We start from the raw sequence: 18,871 nt of genomic DNA, 5'->3' as shown, positions 1-18,871 counted from the left end.
AAGATTTTGAGTTTTTAAATGGTCATGCCCGTAGCTAAAAAGCAAAAAATTGGCAGAAGCATTCACGACTTGCGTTCACGGCCATAAAAAAGATTCTTCACACCCGTGAACAATTTTTCACGGCCATGAACTCTCAGAAAACTAGTTTTTAGAGCCGTTGGAGTGAAAAAGTTGTAGTCATTGCATTCTTCATCCTCGTGACACCTTTTAAACAGCTATAACTTCATCTTTTAAAGGAGATAATGGCTATTTCTTGCTTGGAGCTATAAATACTCATTTGGGACATGGAATAAAAAGATTCTTGAGTTCTCTAAAAGGTGCATATACAAGTAAGAAAACTTCTAAACATCAGTGTGAGATTAACTCATCATTAAACCCTCTTGTTCTTCATTCTTTAGATTGAAACACTTTTTGTGAAGGCAGTGAGCTCACTCTACTTTTGTTCTTAAACTTATTTGTAGATAGTGAATTGGATTTTTCTTGCAACATGATTAAAACATCTTTCTAATAAGATCCAAGGTTGAATCTTGATTAGGTTGTTTAGGAAAACCTTATAATACTTTCTAAACATTTTCTTAGATAAGGAGAATTGGGTTAAAAAGAGATTAAGTTTGTTCTATTATAATGGTTTCACTATTAGCATAAAAAACACTTGGTTTGAGTGTTAGCCATTAAGACACTCATAGAAAGTTGAATGTGAGCTTGAAAACACTTGAGTTTGATCTTGCACCAATAATGAAAGTCTCAAGTGAAGCTTGAGGAGTTTGATGTAGGCAAGGAGTTGGCTGAACCACTATAAATTCTTGAGTTTGATTTTTTGCTTTCCTAAGCTCTTATATTTTACTTGTATTTATCCTATTGTTTACAATCCCATATTGAATCGTTTAATGGCTTTGATTATTTGCTTCCATTAATATTGGTTTTAATACTCAACTTGTTTAAAGTAAAAAAAAAAATTAATTGAAATTGATCTTTGTAAACAACCAATTCACCTCCCCTCATGGTTGCCATAAGGTATTTCAATTACTGTCAGAGCCAATGCTCTTGATAAAAGACTTAGATGTTAAGAGTTGATCCATGGCAACCTCAAATACATTTATTTCAAAAGAAGGGTTTTTTACTAAACAAACCTCTATTTTTTTTTGTAGCAATTTTCAATTCTGGAAACAAAGTATGGAAAATATTTTCATAAGTGTTGATATTGATTTATGGAATATTGTAGAAGTTGGTATTTAGGTTAGCAAACTCAAAAATCAATGGCATAATCATGATAAATAACAATTTATGTTAAACATTAAAGCCATGAGAATTTCAAGAAATTCTTTAAATAAAATTGCTTATGAAAAAATTACATCATGTGTTAATGCCAAGGATATTTAGGATTCTCTTAATTCTATTTATAGTACTAACACTATATGTAAAGAGAATGAATTTGTGAAGGAAATCAAATGACAAAAAGAGAAGAATAAAAAGAACTCTCAAGATGGCTCTATGGATGGTCATACATACTTAATTTCCCTTGAAAAAGATAAAAATGTAGAAGATTTAATTTGCTATTTATCTCCTAAATAGTATATATCTCTTGTATTTATCTCTTACCATATATGTTCTTATCCTTTAGGAATATTTTATTTTCTTCCTAGTTTGTATTGGAATAGGAGTCTTGTAAAGAAGAGTTTATATAAGTCATTGTAATTAAGTAATTCAACAAGAAATATAATAAATCAAGTTCTTCATGGTATTAGAGCATGTTGCATAAAATCTCCATTTAAAAAAAAACACCATGTCTTCTTCTCCATCTAAAACTCCCAAATCAACCACTATACCTTCATCATAAATTATTCACATTTTCTTTGAAGATTTTGGCTTTAAAGCTGCAATAACCCTTATTGAAACCAATTATGACATTTGGTCTCAATCATGGAGATGCATATCGTTGGGCGTGAGAAATTAGATTATGTTATGGGAGATTCTCCTCAATACGAATCAACTGATCCTTCTTATTCCAAGTGGTATGTTGAAAACCAAAAAGTTAAAAGCTGGTTATTCACATCAATGACACTACAAATTATAAAAAGTTATGTCCATATCTGTACAACCCGTGAAATCTAGAATTCTCTTGCAAAGGCATTCTATAATGGATCATACGAAACTCAGATTTTTACTCTTAATCAACGAGCATTTCTAAGTCGATAATCTGGCAGATCTCTTCTGACTTATTATAGCAAGTTGATTGCAATATTCCAAAAACTTTATCATCGGGATAAAGTAAGAATGAAAGATCCTGATGATGTCACTATGTATAAAGCAGCTATGAAAAAGTTGAGGATTCACATCCTTTTAAATGGACTTGATGTTGAGTTTGAAAAAGTGAGAGGAGAAATTCTTCAAATAGATTTGAGTTTGGACCTTGAATGAACATATGAATATGTTTGAATAGAAAAAAATTGAAAAAAAATCTTGATTAACGAACAAGCTTCCTCGAAGTTGACTACATTGCTCACTAAATGTAATAACTCATTTACTCCGCAAAATACAACTCAGAGCTTTGATATTGGTAATAAACTAAACATTCAACAAAGCAATGTACACATTATGGTGCAATAGGATGATCAAAGCAGATGTTATGACCTGATTGGATATCCTAAATGGTGGGGTCCTTCTAAACCCCGAAACGAAAGTCTAAAACTGCATCAGTATCAACAGTTGTAGTCGAGCAACCTTCCTCGCCAGATGTTGATATTTTACACATATCTTCAAAACCACCATGTAACTCTTTTTGTTATTCTGCTACAGTTAGGTCATATACATGGATTATTGATTCTGGATCAACTGATCATATGTCTTTTAACACACTACCGAGCTAAAACCATTCGAATAATCCATTTTATCTACAACAAATGGTACAAAAACTAGTGTTACTCGTAAAGGGTCACTTTCACTTGATAACCTAAATTTAGAATATGTTTTAATTATTCCATCTCTAAATTTCAATTTAATGTTTGTATATCAACTAACCAAATCTTTTAAACTGTGTAGTAATTTTTTGGCCTGATTATTGTGTTTTTAAGGACATCGAGACAAAGAGGACGATTAGTTGTGGTACTAGAAAAGGGAAGCTCTATTATCTTGACCTTGCACCATCTAATTTAAGTGCCTTGACTGAGTCAAATTTGGGGAATAGTAGCTCGATATCATCAAGTACAGAAAATATGATCTGGTTATGGCATAAGCGCCTTGGACATGCATCATTTGGATATTTAAAGTATTTTTTCCTAAGTTGTTTCCAAAAACATCTACTTTGAACTTCAAATGTGAAACTTGTGAACTGGTAAAAAGCCATCAAGTCCCTTTTTTCGATTAATTTAAATAAAAGTTCAGCATCATTTATGATTATACACTTTGATGTTTAGGGACTTGCAAAGTTACCGACCTTAAATGGAGCTTGGTGGTTTATTTCTTTTATTAATGATTTTATTTCTTTTTATTAATGATTATAGTCGTATGATATGGATATGCTTAATGAAAAGTAAACATGAGGTTTGCTCATTATTCAAGAAATTTTATTTGATGATGCAAACTCAATATAAAAATTTCAGTTCAAGTACTTCAGACAGATAATGGGGTGAATTCATTAATCATGAACTCACATAGTTCTTCCAACACATGGTGTAATCCATCAAACAACATGCCATTATTCTCCCAAACAGAATGGGGTTGCATAAATAAAAAATCGACATCTCTTGGAATTGGTACGAGCTATACTATTTGAAGCCAATATGCCTCTCCAATATTAGGGATAAACTTTATCCTCTGCCTCTTACCTCATAAATCAAATTTCATCTCGTACTCTAGACTTTCATATCCCACTTGAGATTAAATAAAATCCTTACTTCACCATTATTACCAAACTTAACTCCTAAAGTCCTCGATTGCACAACCTTTTTTCACCTTCCTCACCATCACGCCATAAGCTCCAACCTCGTGCTATTCGTTGTATTTTTATTGGGTATGGTCTTCATCAGAAAGGTTATAGGCGTTATCACCCTCCAACTCAATAAATGTATGTCAATATGGATGTCGAATTTCATAAACATCATATGTATTTTCCTACTACAAGTTAGGGGAGAGAAATATTGACTTGCAGCTTGACCTTCAAACATAACTCGACCTTTAAACATTTTTCTAATCCCTACCTTCTACAAACATAACCCGACCTTCCAACTGAAACTTCTGACCTAGACCTCCTTCTAATAGAAACTCCCGACCTAGACCTCCTTCCAACAGAAACTTCCGACCTAGACCTCCTTCCAATAAAAACTCTCGACCTAGACCTCTTGTTAATCCAAGAGTCAATTAATCTTTATTTTGATATTAACAACCAAATTAAAATATTGTTAACATCATGTTTGAGTGTCTATATGGTAGTGCAGTAAAATATTTCAGATTGGCCAAAATTTTCTTAAAGTTTCAAGAAAATCATGTAAAAAGACCCAAAAAGCGTGAGGGCACTTTCAGAGCATGGGGGAGCTTTTCACATGGTGAAAATTATTCAAGTCGTTAAAAATTCCATGTGACATCTTGCCAATAACAAAGTCACACCTGGCAGTCAAAGAGTTAAAGTCTCAAGAAGCACGAGAGCACTCCATAAGTGCGAGGGCGCTCCATAAGCACGAGGGCGGTTTTCACAATTAATGCGATGTCAGTAACCATTGAGATATCAGCCATTAAGTCAATGCCATGTGTCTAGAGCCGTTGGAGCCCCAACATCTCTTTTAGAAAGCGCGGGGGCATTTTTCATGACTTCAGGCAACTTTTACCAAGTCATCTAATTTGCATTAAATGAGCTTTGGACCCCCTATAACATCTCTAAAAGGTAGATATGAGTATAAATACCCCTCATAAAGACTTAAGAAGTAAGGGTGTGATTGTTCTTGTTCAAACTCTTACAAATTTATTTCTCAACTTTCTACACTAGATTTTCTTCTTTGTAAAGTGTATTAAGTTGAATCTTATTGTTCAACTAAAACTTTAAAGTGTTGTTGTGTGAGCTTAGGTATTAAAAATACAAGGGATTGGAGGTTGAGTAACCATTAATACTCAAGGGTTAAGAGACTTAGTGAGGGATTGGTTCACTAAGGGAAGAGGTTTAGTGTTAGCCTTAGAAAACACCAACTTATTGGGTGAACTTGTAAAATCCAAAGTTTGTAATCTTAAAGATTATAGTGGAATACTCAAGTGTGATCCTGAGGAGTGGATATGGGGAGAATTATTCCTAAACCATTATAAAATTTTGTGTCAATCTTTCAATCCCAACTCTCTTCCAATTCTCTTTACTCTTACTTAAATCCTTGTGTGTGACCTAAAATTATTCATTCCACAATTTGAGGTCACCAATTCAACCCTCCCTTCTTAGTTCCAAGGGAAAACAAGTGGTATCAGAGCTAGAACACTCTTATCAAGCTTCATTGCAAGTGTAAAGATCATGGCAACCAATAAAGGAGCTCAACACCTCAAGCCATTCTTTGATGGATCCGATTATGCCTTTTGAAAATTCTATAAGGAAATCTACTTGGATTCATATGGCATTGAAGTGTGGAAATATATGGTGAATGAATTGAAGGCTCCCATCAAAGTTAAAAATGGTGAAGAAAGGATTCTCCCTAGAAAAGAATGGGTGGATGCTCACAAGAAGCATAATCACAAGAATAAACAAGTAACAGCCATTCATAAGATATTGCACTATGACTCATCAAATTTGGACTACCTTAGAGAACTATCACGAAGGCATCAAATAAGTTAAGTCAAGAAAAATTTAAATATGCATCACCTATAAGACGTTTAACATGAAGCCAAATGAGTCTGTCACTGAAATAAAAAAAATAGACTTCTCCCTATCATTAATGATATGCATCATATTATACATATTTACATGCCCAATTGTTTATATTTTTGTGCATAGTTATCTTGTTTCATGCTAGAATCACCTGTCTTTTGGTTCCTTTCACATTTCAGGTCATTATCGAGGGACATTATCAATAATCAAGGGAAATACGTGCAATTACAGACTAGAATCCATCAAATTGAGCAAGGACTAGCATTCCAAGGCTGAGCACGGCCTGGACTCCAGCCGTGTTGAATCATCAAATAGTTGCCCTCCAAAAGTGCCATTTTGGCACAGTTTTTGAAGCCATCACGGCCTCCACCATGATCCGTGGTGGCTCAGCACCGGCTAGGGCACAGCCTGGAAGAAATTGAAAGTTGCAGAATATGGAGGTCCGGCCACGGCTGGACTCACTTGCGTCTTGATCGGTAGCGGGCTTGACCTGGCCGTCTTGAAGGAATTATATAGGCAAAAATGATTTACTGAATTAGGGTTCAATTTTCTGACTTGATTTCCATTATACAAGCTTAAACCATCTTCTTCCAGACTTCAATACTCGACCTTAGAAGATCATTTCATCCATTGAAGGAAGGATTACAACTGTTTTAACATCAAATTGAAAATCAAGACAAGATTTGGGAGCATTCAAGAGGCAAATTAGGGTTTACTATTCTGAATTGGGAATTTAGGGTTTCTCATCCAACTTAAAGAAGAAGGGTGTACATGGCTTTAATTTACTTTTCTGAATCTATTCTTTACTTTGTGTTGCTTATTAGTATAAGTAAATAAATATGTTAAACCCATTGGGGTTCCTAAGTTGTTGGATTGATTTTAATGTTTATGAGATTTTGATTATCAATGCTTGTCTCTTCTTGCTTTCATTATTAATGAGAAATCACTTTATTCATGAGATGTTGTGAGTTGTGTATTCAGATTGCTTCATGTAATTGAGAAATTCATTTAGTAATTAGAAATTTGAATAGCAAGAACTAGTTAATAATCACTTAGAGATAAAGGTATTGACTAGCCGGATTAAGACTTAACAAAGCTTAATAGAGGCGGGTTAAACCTTAATGCTAATCGAATAATCGATCATTAAGAAGAGATTCCAACTTTAGGTTATTAGGTTTAGGAATTTGGTTATCTCGAGAGGGAGACCGAATTCAGTTAAGAATTCGTCCATGGGTAATTGCAATTGATAATTAATATAATCTCTATCTTCACTAAAATCTAACTAGCTTAGGTCCCCTAGGGTTTTCTTTTTCCTTTGAGAGTTTTCCTAAATCCTTTTAGATTATTTGACACTTAATTAATTGTTTGTTCATATTTAATCATAGCATAATACTTCATCGATTTTGTTTAGGTTAGATAATATAAGACGCTGCAGTAGGTCTAGGATCACCTTTTCCTGAGAATACGACCTTGATACTCACCATTTGGATCGACGTCCGGAGAACGCTCGACCGTGAGCCCCTTGGTCTAATTTCACGCCTTGCTAGTCTGCATCAATAGATTCACTGCCTTAGATTTTAGCTACATAAATAGATATGAAGTTTCTGGCGTAGTTGCTGGAGAATATTTTTTGTGTGAACTAGATTGAATTTATGTTTTTTTTTGTTAATCTAGCCATTTCTATTTTCCTTATCCTTTCAATTTTTTATTTATTCTTTAGTATTATATTTATTCTTGTATTCTTTGGTTGTTGTGTATCCATTTCAGGTAGTTTATGACCAAAAGCTCTAATCCTACTACTGTAGACCCTCTTGCTGAACCAGAGCGATCCCTTCATTTGTTGAGGAAGCGTATGCAAGAAAAAGAGGAGGCGTAGATAGAGTTTGAAGCTATTGTGAATCGACAGCAGGGATAGGGGACAACAATCAGGCTGTGGATGAAGCCAAAACTATGTACAAGTTTACTAGACCTTCTCTTGAGGGGACACAAACGAGTATATTGCGACCACCTGTGGCAGCCAACAATTTTGAAAAAAAGCCAAATGTGATACAGATGGTGCAAAATAGTGTACAATTTGGGGGACTGCCGAGCGAGGACCCAAACGCTCACATCGCCAACTTCTTGGAGATCTACGACACCTTCAAGATAAATGGAACAACTGATAATGCCATTCGGCTAAGGCTGTTTCCTTTCTCTCTGAGGGATTGAGTGAAAAGATGGTTGCAGTCGCTCCCAGCCAACACTATCACGACATGGAGATCATTGGTTGAGAAATTTCTCTACAAGTACTTTCCTCCAGCTAAGACTGCTAAATTAAGGAATGAAATTTCTTCTTTTGTGCAGATGGAAGACGAGAGCATGTATGATGCTTGGGAGAGGTATAAGGACTTGTTGAGATGCTGTCCACACCACAGTCTACCAGTCTGGATGCAGGTTCAGACATTCTATAGTGGTTTGAACCTTGCTACTAGACAAATGGTTGATGCGGCAGTAGGAGGGGCACTGAACAGTAAGACGCCCAAGCAGGCTCAGAACTTAATAGAGGAGATGGCCATGAATAATTACCAGTGGCGGTCTTCGAGGAGCTGACCAGTGAGGCAAGGAGTGGTCAATCATTTGGACTCCACACCAGCCTTGGCAGCTCAAATGCAGCTTTTGACCAAGAAGTTAGACCAGCTTCAGATGCCGGTTCATGCAGCCTAGATAAGCTGCGAACTTTACGGTGGCCCACACTACGGTGCAAATTGTAATGCGGGAGGTATGTTTGCTTCGAGTAATAATTCTTCTTCTATTGTTTCTGCTAACATTGAACAGGTAGACTATATGGGTAATGCACCTAGATAGCAGAACAACCCATACAGCAACACATACAACCCCGGCTGGCGTAATCATCCAAATTTTAGGTGGAGAAACAACAATGCCTAGGGTCCAAAGAAGCCAGAGATCGCATCGGCCACCACAAAGAAGAAGAGGTTATACCATTCTGACCCCACCTCGGTAGAAGAAATCTAACTTGGAGGAGCTAATGATGAAGTTTGTCATGTCAACTGAGATGAGATTCCAGCAGACAGACAATGCTCTTAGAAATCAGCAGGCATCCATCCAAAATTTAGAGAGTCAAATTGGGCAGATTTCTAATATGCTGTCTGAGAGGCCACAAGGATCGCTCCCCAGCATAACAGAGTCAAACCCTAGGGAGCATTGCAAGGCTGTCACCTTGCGATCAGGTAAGCAATTATCTAGCTCTCTACCATTAGCTGATAATGAGGATATTTTCATGCAGGATAAGCCAGCTAGGAAGGAGCCAGAGCTTGAGACCATGGGAGAAGAAAAGGTGGAAAAGATGCAGAAGAGCCCTGTGAGAAAGTACCAGCCACCAGTCCCCTACCCTGCTCGACTTAAGTAGGAGAAGGTTGATAAGTAGTTTGGTAAGTTTCTTGACTTGATTAAACAACTACGGATTAACCTGCCTTATGTTGAAGCTATTTCGCAGATGCCGAAGTATGCCAAGTTCTTAAACGAAATCTTGAGTAACAAAAGGAAGTTGGAGGATTTTGGACTAGTGATTCTGAACGAGGAGTGTTCGGCTATTCTTCAGAACAAGCTGCCACTCAAAAGGAGAGATCCAAGAAGTTTTATTGTTCCCTGTATCATTGGCGATTTACCTATTAGTGGTGCATTAGCTGATTTAGGAGCTAGTATAAATTTGATGCCCACTAGTTTGTTTGATAAATTAGGTTTGAGTGAACCTAAGCCCACTAGGATGAGCATTCAATTAGCTGATAGGACTGTTAAGATTCCTAGGGGTATTATTGAAGATGTGCTTGTTAAGGTAGACAAGTTTATTTTTCCTGTGGATTTTATAGTTATGGATATGGAAGGTGAGAGTACTGTGCCTGTGATCCTAGGTAGACCCTTTCTTACAACATCTAGGGTTGTAATAGATGTTTGTGATGGAAAGCTTCAACTTAGGATAGATGATGAGACCATTACCTTCGACCTAGCTACTACTATGAGACATTCTTTAGACCATGATGATGCTGTATTTTCTATTGATATTCTGGATGATTTGGTTGAGTCTCATTTACAGGAAATATTACTTGATGATCCTTTACACGTAGCTTTGCAAGGAAAGGAGGAGGACCTGTCCAACGAGCAAGTGTTGGAGCAGCTCTCTAGTTTGTTGGCTACTGAGCCTAGCTTTTCTACTGATCCTTTTCTTTCTCTTGACAGGTCAAAAGTGTAGAAAGTGAAGTATTCTTTCGAGGACCCCCGACCTTAGAATTGAAGGAGTTACCTAAGCACTGAAGCTATGGATTCTTGGATGAAGAAGAAAAGTTGCCGATGATTATTACAATAGATATGACACCTGAGGAGCGAGCAAAAACTCTAGATGCACTCAAGAGGTATAAGAAGGCATTCGCCTACAGATTGCTGATATTCTCGGGATCAACCCTAGTTTCTATTCTCACAAGATTCTTATGAAGGATAGCTATAGAGTAGTAGTTCAGCCACAGAGGCGACTTAACCCGAACATGAAGTAGTAAAAAAAGAGGTAATTAAGCTCCTTGATGCAGGATTGATTTACCCTATTTCTGACAGTTCTTGGGTGAGCCCTATGCAGGTTGTGCCAAATAAAGGAGGGATGATAGTAATTCGTAATGAGCATGATGAGTTGATACCCACACAGATAGTAATGGGATTTCGAGTTTGCATCGATTACAGGAGGCTTAATGATGCAACTCGGAAGGATCACTTCCCTCTTCCTTTCATTGATCAGATGTTAGAAAGATTGGCAAGAGATATGTTTTACTGTTTCCTTGATGGTTTTTCAAGATATTTTCATATCCCAATTGCACCTGAAGACCAAGAGAAGACAACCTATAGACGGATGCCTTTTGGTCTATGCAATGTGCCGGCTACGTTTTGGTGGTGTATAATGGCCATTTTTGATGATATGATTGAGGAGTCGATAGAGGTATTTATGGATGACTTCTCTGTTTTTGGTAATTCTTTTTCTCACTGTTTGGCAAATCTAGAACAGATGTTAGCTAGGTGCATTGAGGCTAACTTGGTGCTAAATTAGGAAAAGTGTCATTTTATGGTGAGAGAGGGACTTGTTCTAGGGCATAAGATTTCACATGCAGGGATGGAAGTTGATAGAGCTCAAATAGAAATAATATCTAAGCTACCACCCCCTAATTCTATTAGGGCTGTTAGGAGTGTCTTAGGCCATGCTAGGTTTTATATTAGAAATTTCTCTGAAATTGCTAGGCCTCTTACTTAATTACTAGTTAAGGATGCACCTTTCATCTTTTATAATGCATGTTTGTCTTCTTTTGAGTTATTAAAGAAACTTTTGACCACAGCCCATATCATGGCTTTGCCTGATTGGGGGCTGCCCTTTGAACTAATGTGCGATGCTAGTGTCTATGCAGTTGGAGTTGTGCTTGGATAGCGGTTTGATAAAAAGTTCCAACCCATTTACTATGCTAGCAAGACTTTAACAGGAGCCCAGGAACATTACACTACTATAGAAAAGGAGTTGTTGGTTGTTGTTTATGCCTTCGATAAATTCATATCATACCTCGTCTTATCAAAGACCATCATCTTCACTGACTATTCAGCTTTGAGATATTTGTTTAATAAGCATGATGCTAAGCCAAGATTGATCAGATGGATTTTATTGTTACATGAGTTCGACATTAAGATTAGAGACAATAAGGGTGTAGAAAATTTTGCAGCGGATCACCTATCTAGACTGGAGAATCCGAGCTTGGAAGCACTTGATAAGAGCATGATAGATGATCGATTTCCAGAGGAGCACTTGTATTCATCAAAGGTATATTCTGATTCTCCTTGGTTTTCTGATTATGCTAACTATCTTGTGGCTAGGGTCTTACCAAAGGGTATGACTTATCAGCAAAAGAAGAAATTCTTTGCTGATTTGAAATACTACATTTGAGAAGATCCCTTCCTATATCGAGTGTGTGCAGACTAGGTCATTCGCTGATATGTTTATGGTGAAGAGAGTCTCCAAATTTTGAGGCACTGTCATGAAGGACCGCCAGGAGGCCATCAAGCGGTGAACCATACTGCTAGGAAGGTGTTGGATGCAGGCTTTTATTGGCCAACTATCTTCCAAGATACTAGGACATTTATTCAGGTTTGTGACGCTTGTCAGCGCTCAAGTAATATCTCTGCCCGTGCCAGGAGGCCATCAAGCGGTGAACCATACTGCTAGGAAGGTGTTGGATGCAGGCTTTTATTGGCCAACTATCTTCCAGGATACTAGGACATTTATTCAGGTTTGCGACGCTTGTCAGCGCTCAGGTAATATCTCTGCCCGTGATGAAATGCCCCAAACCAGTATGCAGACAGTTGAGATGTTCGATGTTTGGGGTATTGACTTCATGGGACCCTTCCCTTCCTCAAATGGTAATAATTATATCCTCGTGGCTGTTGAGTATTTCTCCAAATGGCCTGAGGCACAGGCCTTACCTACTGATGATGCTAGAATTGTTTGCAGGTTCCTTAAAAGGTTATTTGCTAGGTTCGGCACACCTAGAGCATTAATTAGTGACAGAGGAACACATTTCAGGCGATATGATGTAACGCATCGGTTCTCTACTCCCTATCACCCACAAACTAGTGGGCAAGTTTAGGTTACTAATAGGGGTTTAAAATGCATCTTAGAAAGAACTGTGGGTGTATGTCGGAAGGATTGGGCTTTGAAACTAGATGATGCATTATGGGCATTTAAAACTGCATATAGGACCTCCATAGGTTTTACGCCCTATAGGCTGGTGTATGGGAAGTCTTGTCATTTACCTATCGAATTAGAATATAGGGCTCTTTGGGCCCTTAAAACCTACAATTTTGATGTTGATTATGCAGGTAAGGAAAGACAGTGGCAACTGGGTGAATTGGAGGAATGGCATCAACAGGCGTATGAAAACTCCTCAATTTACAAGGCTAAGACAAAGATGTGGCATGATCAGAGGCTCAAAGGTCCCAAGGAGTTTCAGAGTGGAGATAGAGTATTGCTATATAACTCACATCTTCGGTTGTTCCCAGGGAAGCTCAGGAGTCGATGGTCGGGGCCATTCATGGTTAAGCAAGCTTCCCCATATGGCACAGTCGAGCTTCATCATCCCGAGAAGGGCGATTTCAAGGTCAATGGACATAGGCTCAAGGTGTATCACGGAAACTCGTTGGAGACTGAGCAACGGGTTAACATGATTTTGTACCTGCCACGGTGATCCATATTGAGTCTAGCTAAATGACTCAAGAACCAAAAAGAAGCTCCCTTGGGAGGCATTCCCATTCTAGTTTTTTTTTCTTCGGTCTACTTTTATGTTATCATTCGTTTGCATGCTTATTGATCTTTAGAACACTTACTTTATATATTAAACATAGTTGTATGAACTTAGGGTTTGAGTAATTTAAGTCAGATTTTTGGTAATTGGTGAAGAAGGACTTCCCCGTTTGATTTATTTACTTGATTTATAGCCTAAATGTGTGTGTATATGTGTTAAATGCAGGTAGGGAGTTCGGCGACTCGAGATGGCGAAGGAAAGCCCGGACTCCACCCTTCCACTAAGGTTTTCGTAGGCATCACGGGCTGCAACACCAGGCTGTGCTGATCAGCATGGTCAAAATCAAGCCCGTGATGAGGATGCACATGTAGAATTTGGGAATTCAGTCGTCCACCACGGCTTTTGAGGCCACCACATGCTGCATCACCAGGCCTTGCCGGTCACCACGCCCATGCCCAAGCCCGTGATGGAGACGAAAATAAAGCACAAGGTAAATTCAGCCGTCACCACGACTTCCGAGGCCACCGTGGGCAGCAACACCAAGCTGTGCTAACCAGCACGGCCGTGCCCTCACCCGTGATGGATGGGCTCCAGAATGAAGCTTTAGGGTTCAGCACGGGCCGAGTCCTGGCCGTGCTGACCAGCATGGCTTTGCCCTCGCCTGTGCTAACCCCCGTGACTATAAAATGAGGCCTTTTTAAAATTTTCCTACCTTTCCCTCTCTAAGCTCCAAGGTGTTGTTTTCTTCCTTGTCTTTGATTTTTCTTACCTGTCTCAGCAACTTCAAGTAAGTCTCTTCGCCTTTTGCTTTTATTTGATTAAATTTGATTTCTCTTTTATGCATTCATTTTATTTAGGACATTTTGATATGCTTTGGTAGTTTACTTTGTTATACTGCTTCAATTTGAATTTGATTAAGATTTAGTTAAAAGTAGTTGCTATGTCTATGTGAATTAGACTAATGAAATGATAAGTGTGAGGTTTGGCAGCAATAAAGTTTATTTATGGCATTTTATTATGAACAATTGTTGGCATAAATTTGCTTTATTTGGTGCACGATAAAGTAGGCTAGAATGTAATTATGAATTAGTTTTATGCAGGAGATTGAGGCTTTAGTCTTAGTGTTAAGTCTAAAGTTTTCTGTTAGTCAAATTATAGGCGTTATGCTGTTTAATTTTCGGTATAATTTATGATTAACTTGATTTCTTGTTCAAATGCTAATGATTCATTTCATTAGGTAAATAAGGGACCGCGATCAATCACGTCGAAAGCAACCGCAACGCGCCGCTACCAGTAAGCGCCCGCATGGCGAAGCAACATCTTCCTCCACTTCACCTTCATCAGCACCAGCACCAACACCAGCACCTCCACCACAATAGCAACTAGTTTGAGTCCGAAGAGCACTAGCTGCGAATCCACCGGCACCTGGTCGTCATCCATTATGGACATTTCCTAATGCAGATAACGAGAGTCGGTTCCAAGTTATGAGATGGAAGTAAGTGATGACAGGATGTTGCATCAACTTCGTACCCCTGGAAAGAGTGGGACTGGCTCAAGATGTGCTTGCCTTGTTCAAAACTCTGTCATACGCACGTTTCGTCGACATCATTGAGTCGACCTACCGCGAGCTTACAATTGAGTTCCTCAGCACCTTCTTTCTGCAGTAATAGATCACAAATTGGCATCAGCCTGACGTAGTTTACTTCAGACTTGGGGGAAGGGAGTTCTCAATGTCAGTTCCACAATTCAGCATGCATTTGGGATTATGGACTGAGCAGGAGATCTCGGGTGAGGAGTATCAGGGATGTCTCTACATCAATGCAATCTCGTACAACACCATGTGGGATTTATTGGTACTTAGGCCGGAATCATACTACCCAGCAGGTCTAAGGTATCTAGCCTTCCGGATCATCTCCGTTATCTCCATACTTTATTAGCTTACACAATTACAGGCAGGGGAGATAGTTTTGGAGCGGTAACATAGACCGATGTCTTCATCCTCTAGGCTATGCAACATCGTAAGAAGCTTGACTTGGGATATCTATTGGCTCGACAAATCCGTTCATTTATAGTAGACGCCCAGAAGAAGATGTACTACTGTTTTGGCCCGTATATTACTAGGTTAGCCAAAAGACTGGATGTATTGGACGACTGTCTGTCAGAGCTTTCACATATGAGTGACATGACACCACTAGGGATCAGACAGATGATCAACATGCAGATGATCATGGCTACTCGACACCCATATGGCATAGAGTACAGGCTCATAAACGCAATAGTCAGGGAGGCTAGAGAGGCAGCAGCTAGAGAAGCTCAAGACCCGACGGCTGCGATTCCAAATGTTAGGATTCCTAGTCCAGCCAGAGTGTTTATGCCTACATCTGGACCCTCATCTTCTTATTCTGTATGGACATCGAGTGCTCAGATTAGTGCTTTGGCTGACCGGCTAGATCGAGTCTGCGATTTATAACAGTAGCACTATACTAAGTTTGCGCAGCAAAGAAAGGAGTTTGGGCAGTTTTAAGAGGAGACTAGGGCACAGTTTAGAGGTTTGAATGATATGCTTCAGCAGATTATGCATGGGTTGGAGAGGTAGGCCACCTAGACAGACCTAATGGCGGAGCAGAATAAAAATCGGAGCATAAAATCAACGGTTCATCGATGATATGGAGTTCGATCTAGCAGGATGCTTCATGGACCCTGTGCCACCACCACCACCCCTCCTTCAACGACTTCCTCTACTCTTCATCCTCCAGCAGATCCAGCCAGTGAGCATGCGCCTTCAGCAGACTACCAGCAGTGAAACAAATTTTTTGTGCTATTTTTCTTTTTCCTTTTCCTTTTTATTTTCCTTCTTTATTTTATTTTACTTCATTTTCTTTTCTTTTTGCATTTTCAATTTTATGTTATTTCCTTTCATTTTCCTTTCATGTTAATTTATTTTAGTAGAACACTTTGCTTTGCCATCTTGATATGTACATTTAGTATGATCTTCAATGATTATGATGTGATAGTTATGTGCTATACCCAGTTTTAATTTTTCTAACAATGTGGACAGTGTTATACTTAACTGTGGGGTAGGTATCCCTTAATTGTTTAAAGGCAATGATAATGGACTATTATTAGGATGTTAGGACCTAGGGTTTTCATGACATTTAAGTTTAGTTTATTCTTTCGTAATTAATGACTTAATTCACACACTAGTACTTGATTATCCCTCTTTATCTTTTGTTCTTGAAAGCAATTTCACTGTATTCAATATGTCAATTTGGCCGGGTCAAACCGGTGCTACTTGAGTTCCTTGTGAATTTACAACCTTTGACTGTGAACTTTGATTATGTCAATCTCGTATTCAATTTATGTGATGATTCAATTGATAAGTCTGGGAGCCAATTGCGAATTTTAGCCACTTCAAACGTGAATTTTTGAACCAAAATTGAGCATCCATTGCACATTATGCTCATGACTTTTCTTGTTTGAGTGTGCACTGTACTTATTTTCATTTCTAGAACTTGCTCTATAATGCTTGTTGCGGTTACATGAATTTTTGAATACCATTAGATGATTTGGGCAACTTAGGATTTCACCACATCTGGCCAAAAGCCTACCCTCTATTCCATTAGTCAGCCGGTTTGAGCCTTAACCTTTTCTTCATAATTTAAACCTAATCACTACACATACACCATTCTATACATCTGTCTTTCCTTTCACCCTGTATACTGAGTAATTATATGTTATGTTTCTTCATTTATGGAATCATAGTGCCTAACGTTGTTCTTAATTCACTTAGTCTTTTTAGTCATTCTATGATGCTCCCTTCAATCCAAATTGGATAATTGTTCTTATTGTTTATGTCACTAACCACAGCAGCCCCTATATAAGCTGATGTAATATATATACATAGTATATATCAAAAAACAAAAACAAAATAAGAGAAAAAGAACGAAAAAACATTTATGACTTACTTCTTAGCTCTTAGCTCTTCTGAATTTAACTCTTGTGAGCATCATTTACTTTAAATAAGGCTTAGTGAATATTTTTGTTGTTTTAGCACTCAGTTCCTGAAGCATTCATTTTAAAGAAGTGCATGATTTTTCAGTATACTTTACACTTCTATCCAAATATTCTTACCTTTACCTCAGCCATATTTCAACCCTTGAAAAGACCCTTTGATTTTGGTATTCAATTATTTGCATGAGATTTATGAGCAAGCTTATGGTAAACAGGTGTTGTGCAGCTACATTGAGGGAATTTTCTTATTTACCTGTAAACACTGTGAGTGATTTGAGAGATTCCTATGAGGCAATGGTTCTTTGTCTTTATGCTGAATTGTTATATAAGTTGTGCTTCGAGATGGTATTATTATAGTTCTTCCTTAAAGGTGTATAATTTGTTAGTTACTTGAGTTTCATTCTTTATATGTTGAATAAGGTTGAGTTGTGAACTTTAGCATGGATTCTGAGGGTGATTGTTGCTTGTGCATGTATTGAGTTATTAATTGCTTGAGGACAAGCAAAAGCTTAAGTGTGGGATGATTCGATATGCATCATATTATACATATTTACATGCCCAATTGTTTATATTTTTGTGCATAGTTATCTCGTTTCATGCTAGAATCACCTGTCTTTTGGTTCCTTTCACGTTTCAGGTCATTATCGAGGGACATTATCAATAATCGAGGGAAATACACGCAATTACGGACCAGAATCCATCAAATTGAGCAAGGACTAGCATTCTAAGGTTGAGCATGGCCTGGACTCCGACTGTGCTGAATCATTAAATAGTTGCCCTCCAAGAGTGCCATTTTGGCACGGTTTCCGAAGCCACCACGGCCCATGGTGGCTCAGCACCGGCTAGGGCATGGCCTGGAAGAAATCGCAAGTTGCGGAATGCGGAGGTCCAGCACGGCCTAGACTCCACTCGTGCTGATCAGCACGGGCTTGACCACGGCCATGCTGAAGGAATTATATAGGCAAAAACGATTTGCTGAATTAGGGTTCGATTTTCTGACTTGATTTCCATTATACAAGCTTAAACCATCTTCTTCCAAACTTCAATACTCGACCTTAGAAGATCATTTTATCCATTAAAGGAAGGATTACAACTGCTTTAACATCAAATTGAAGATCAAGACAAGATTTAGGAGTATTCAAGAGGCAAATTAGAGTTTACTATTCTGAATTGGGAATTTAGGATTTCTCATCCAACTTGAAGAAGAAGGGTATACATGCCTTTAATTTACTTTTCTAAATCTATTCTTTACTTTGTGTTGCTTATTAGTATGAGTAACTAAATTTGCTAAACCCATTGGGGTTCCTAAGTTGTTGGATTGATTTTAATGTTTATGAGATTTTGATTATCAATGCTTGTCTTTTCTTGCTTTCATTATTAATGAGAAATCACTTTATTCATGAGACGTTGTGAGTTGTGTATTCAGATTGCTTCATGTAATTGAGAAATTCATTTAGTAATTGGAAATTTGAATAGCAAGAACTGGTTAATAATCACTTAGAGATAAGGGTAATTGACTAGCCAGATTAAGAATTAACAAAGTTTAATAGAGGCGGGTTAAACCTTAATGCTATTCCAACTTTAGGTTATTAGGTTTAGGAATTCGGTTATCTCGAGAGGGAGACCGAATTCAGTTAAGAATTCATCCACGGGTAATTGCAATTGATAATCAATATAATCTCTATCTTCACTAAAATCCAACTAG

The 18,871-nt window shown here is 38.0% G+C and overlaps 1 non-coding gene across 1 annotated transcript; it reads right to left on the bottom strand.

Moving 5' to 3' along the window:
* Positions 1–8,146: 8,146 nt before the first annotated feature.
* On the bottom strand, positions 8,147–8,253 carry LOC112535475. Its single transcript, XR_003079593.2, has one exon. It is a non-coding gene; the product is annotated as a small nucleolar RNA R71 (small nucleolar RNA).
* Positions 8,254–18,871: the final 10,618 nt, after the last annotated feature.

This window comes from Ricinus communis, chromosome 4 (genome assembly GCF_019578655.1).
Source record: "Ricinus communis isolate WT05 ecotype wild-type chromosome 4, ASM1957865v1, whole genome shotgun sequence".
NCBI lineage: Eukaryota > Viridiplantae > Streptophyta > Magnoliopsida > Malpighiales > Euphorbiaceae > Ricinus > Ricinus communis.
The sequence above is the reverse complement of the archived record's forward strand: the minus strand, read 5'-3'. Positions and strand labels throughout refer to the sequence as shown.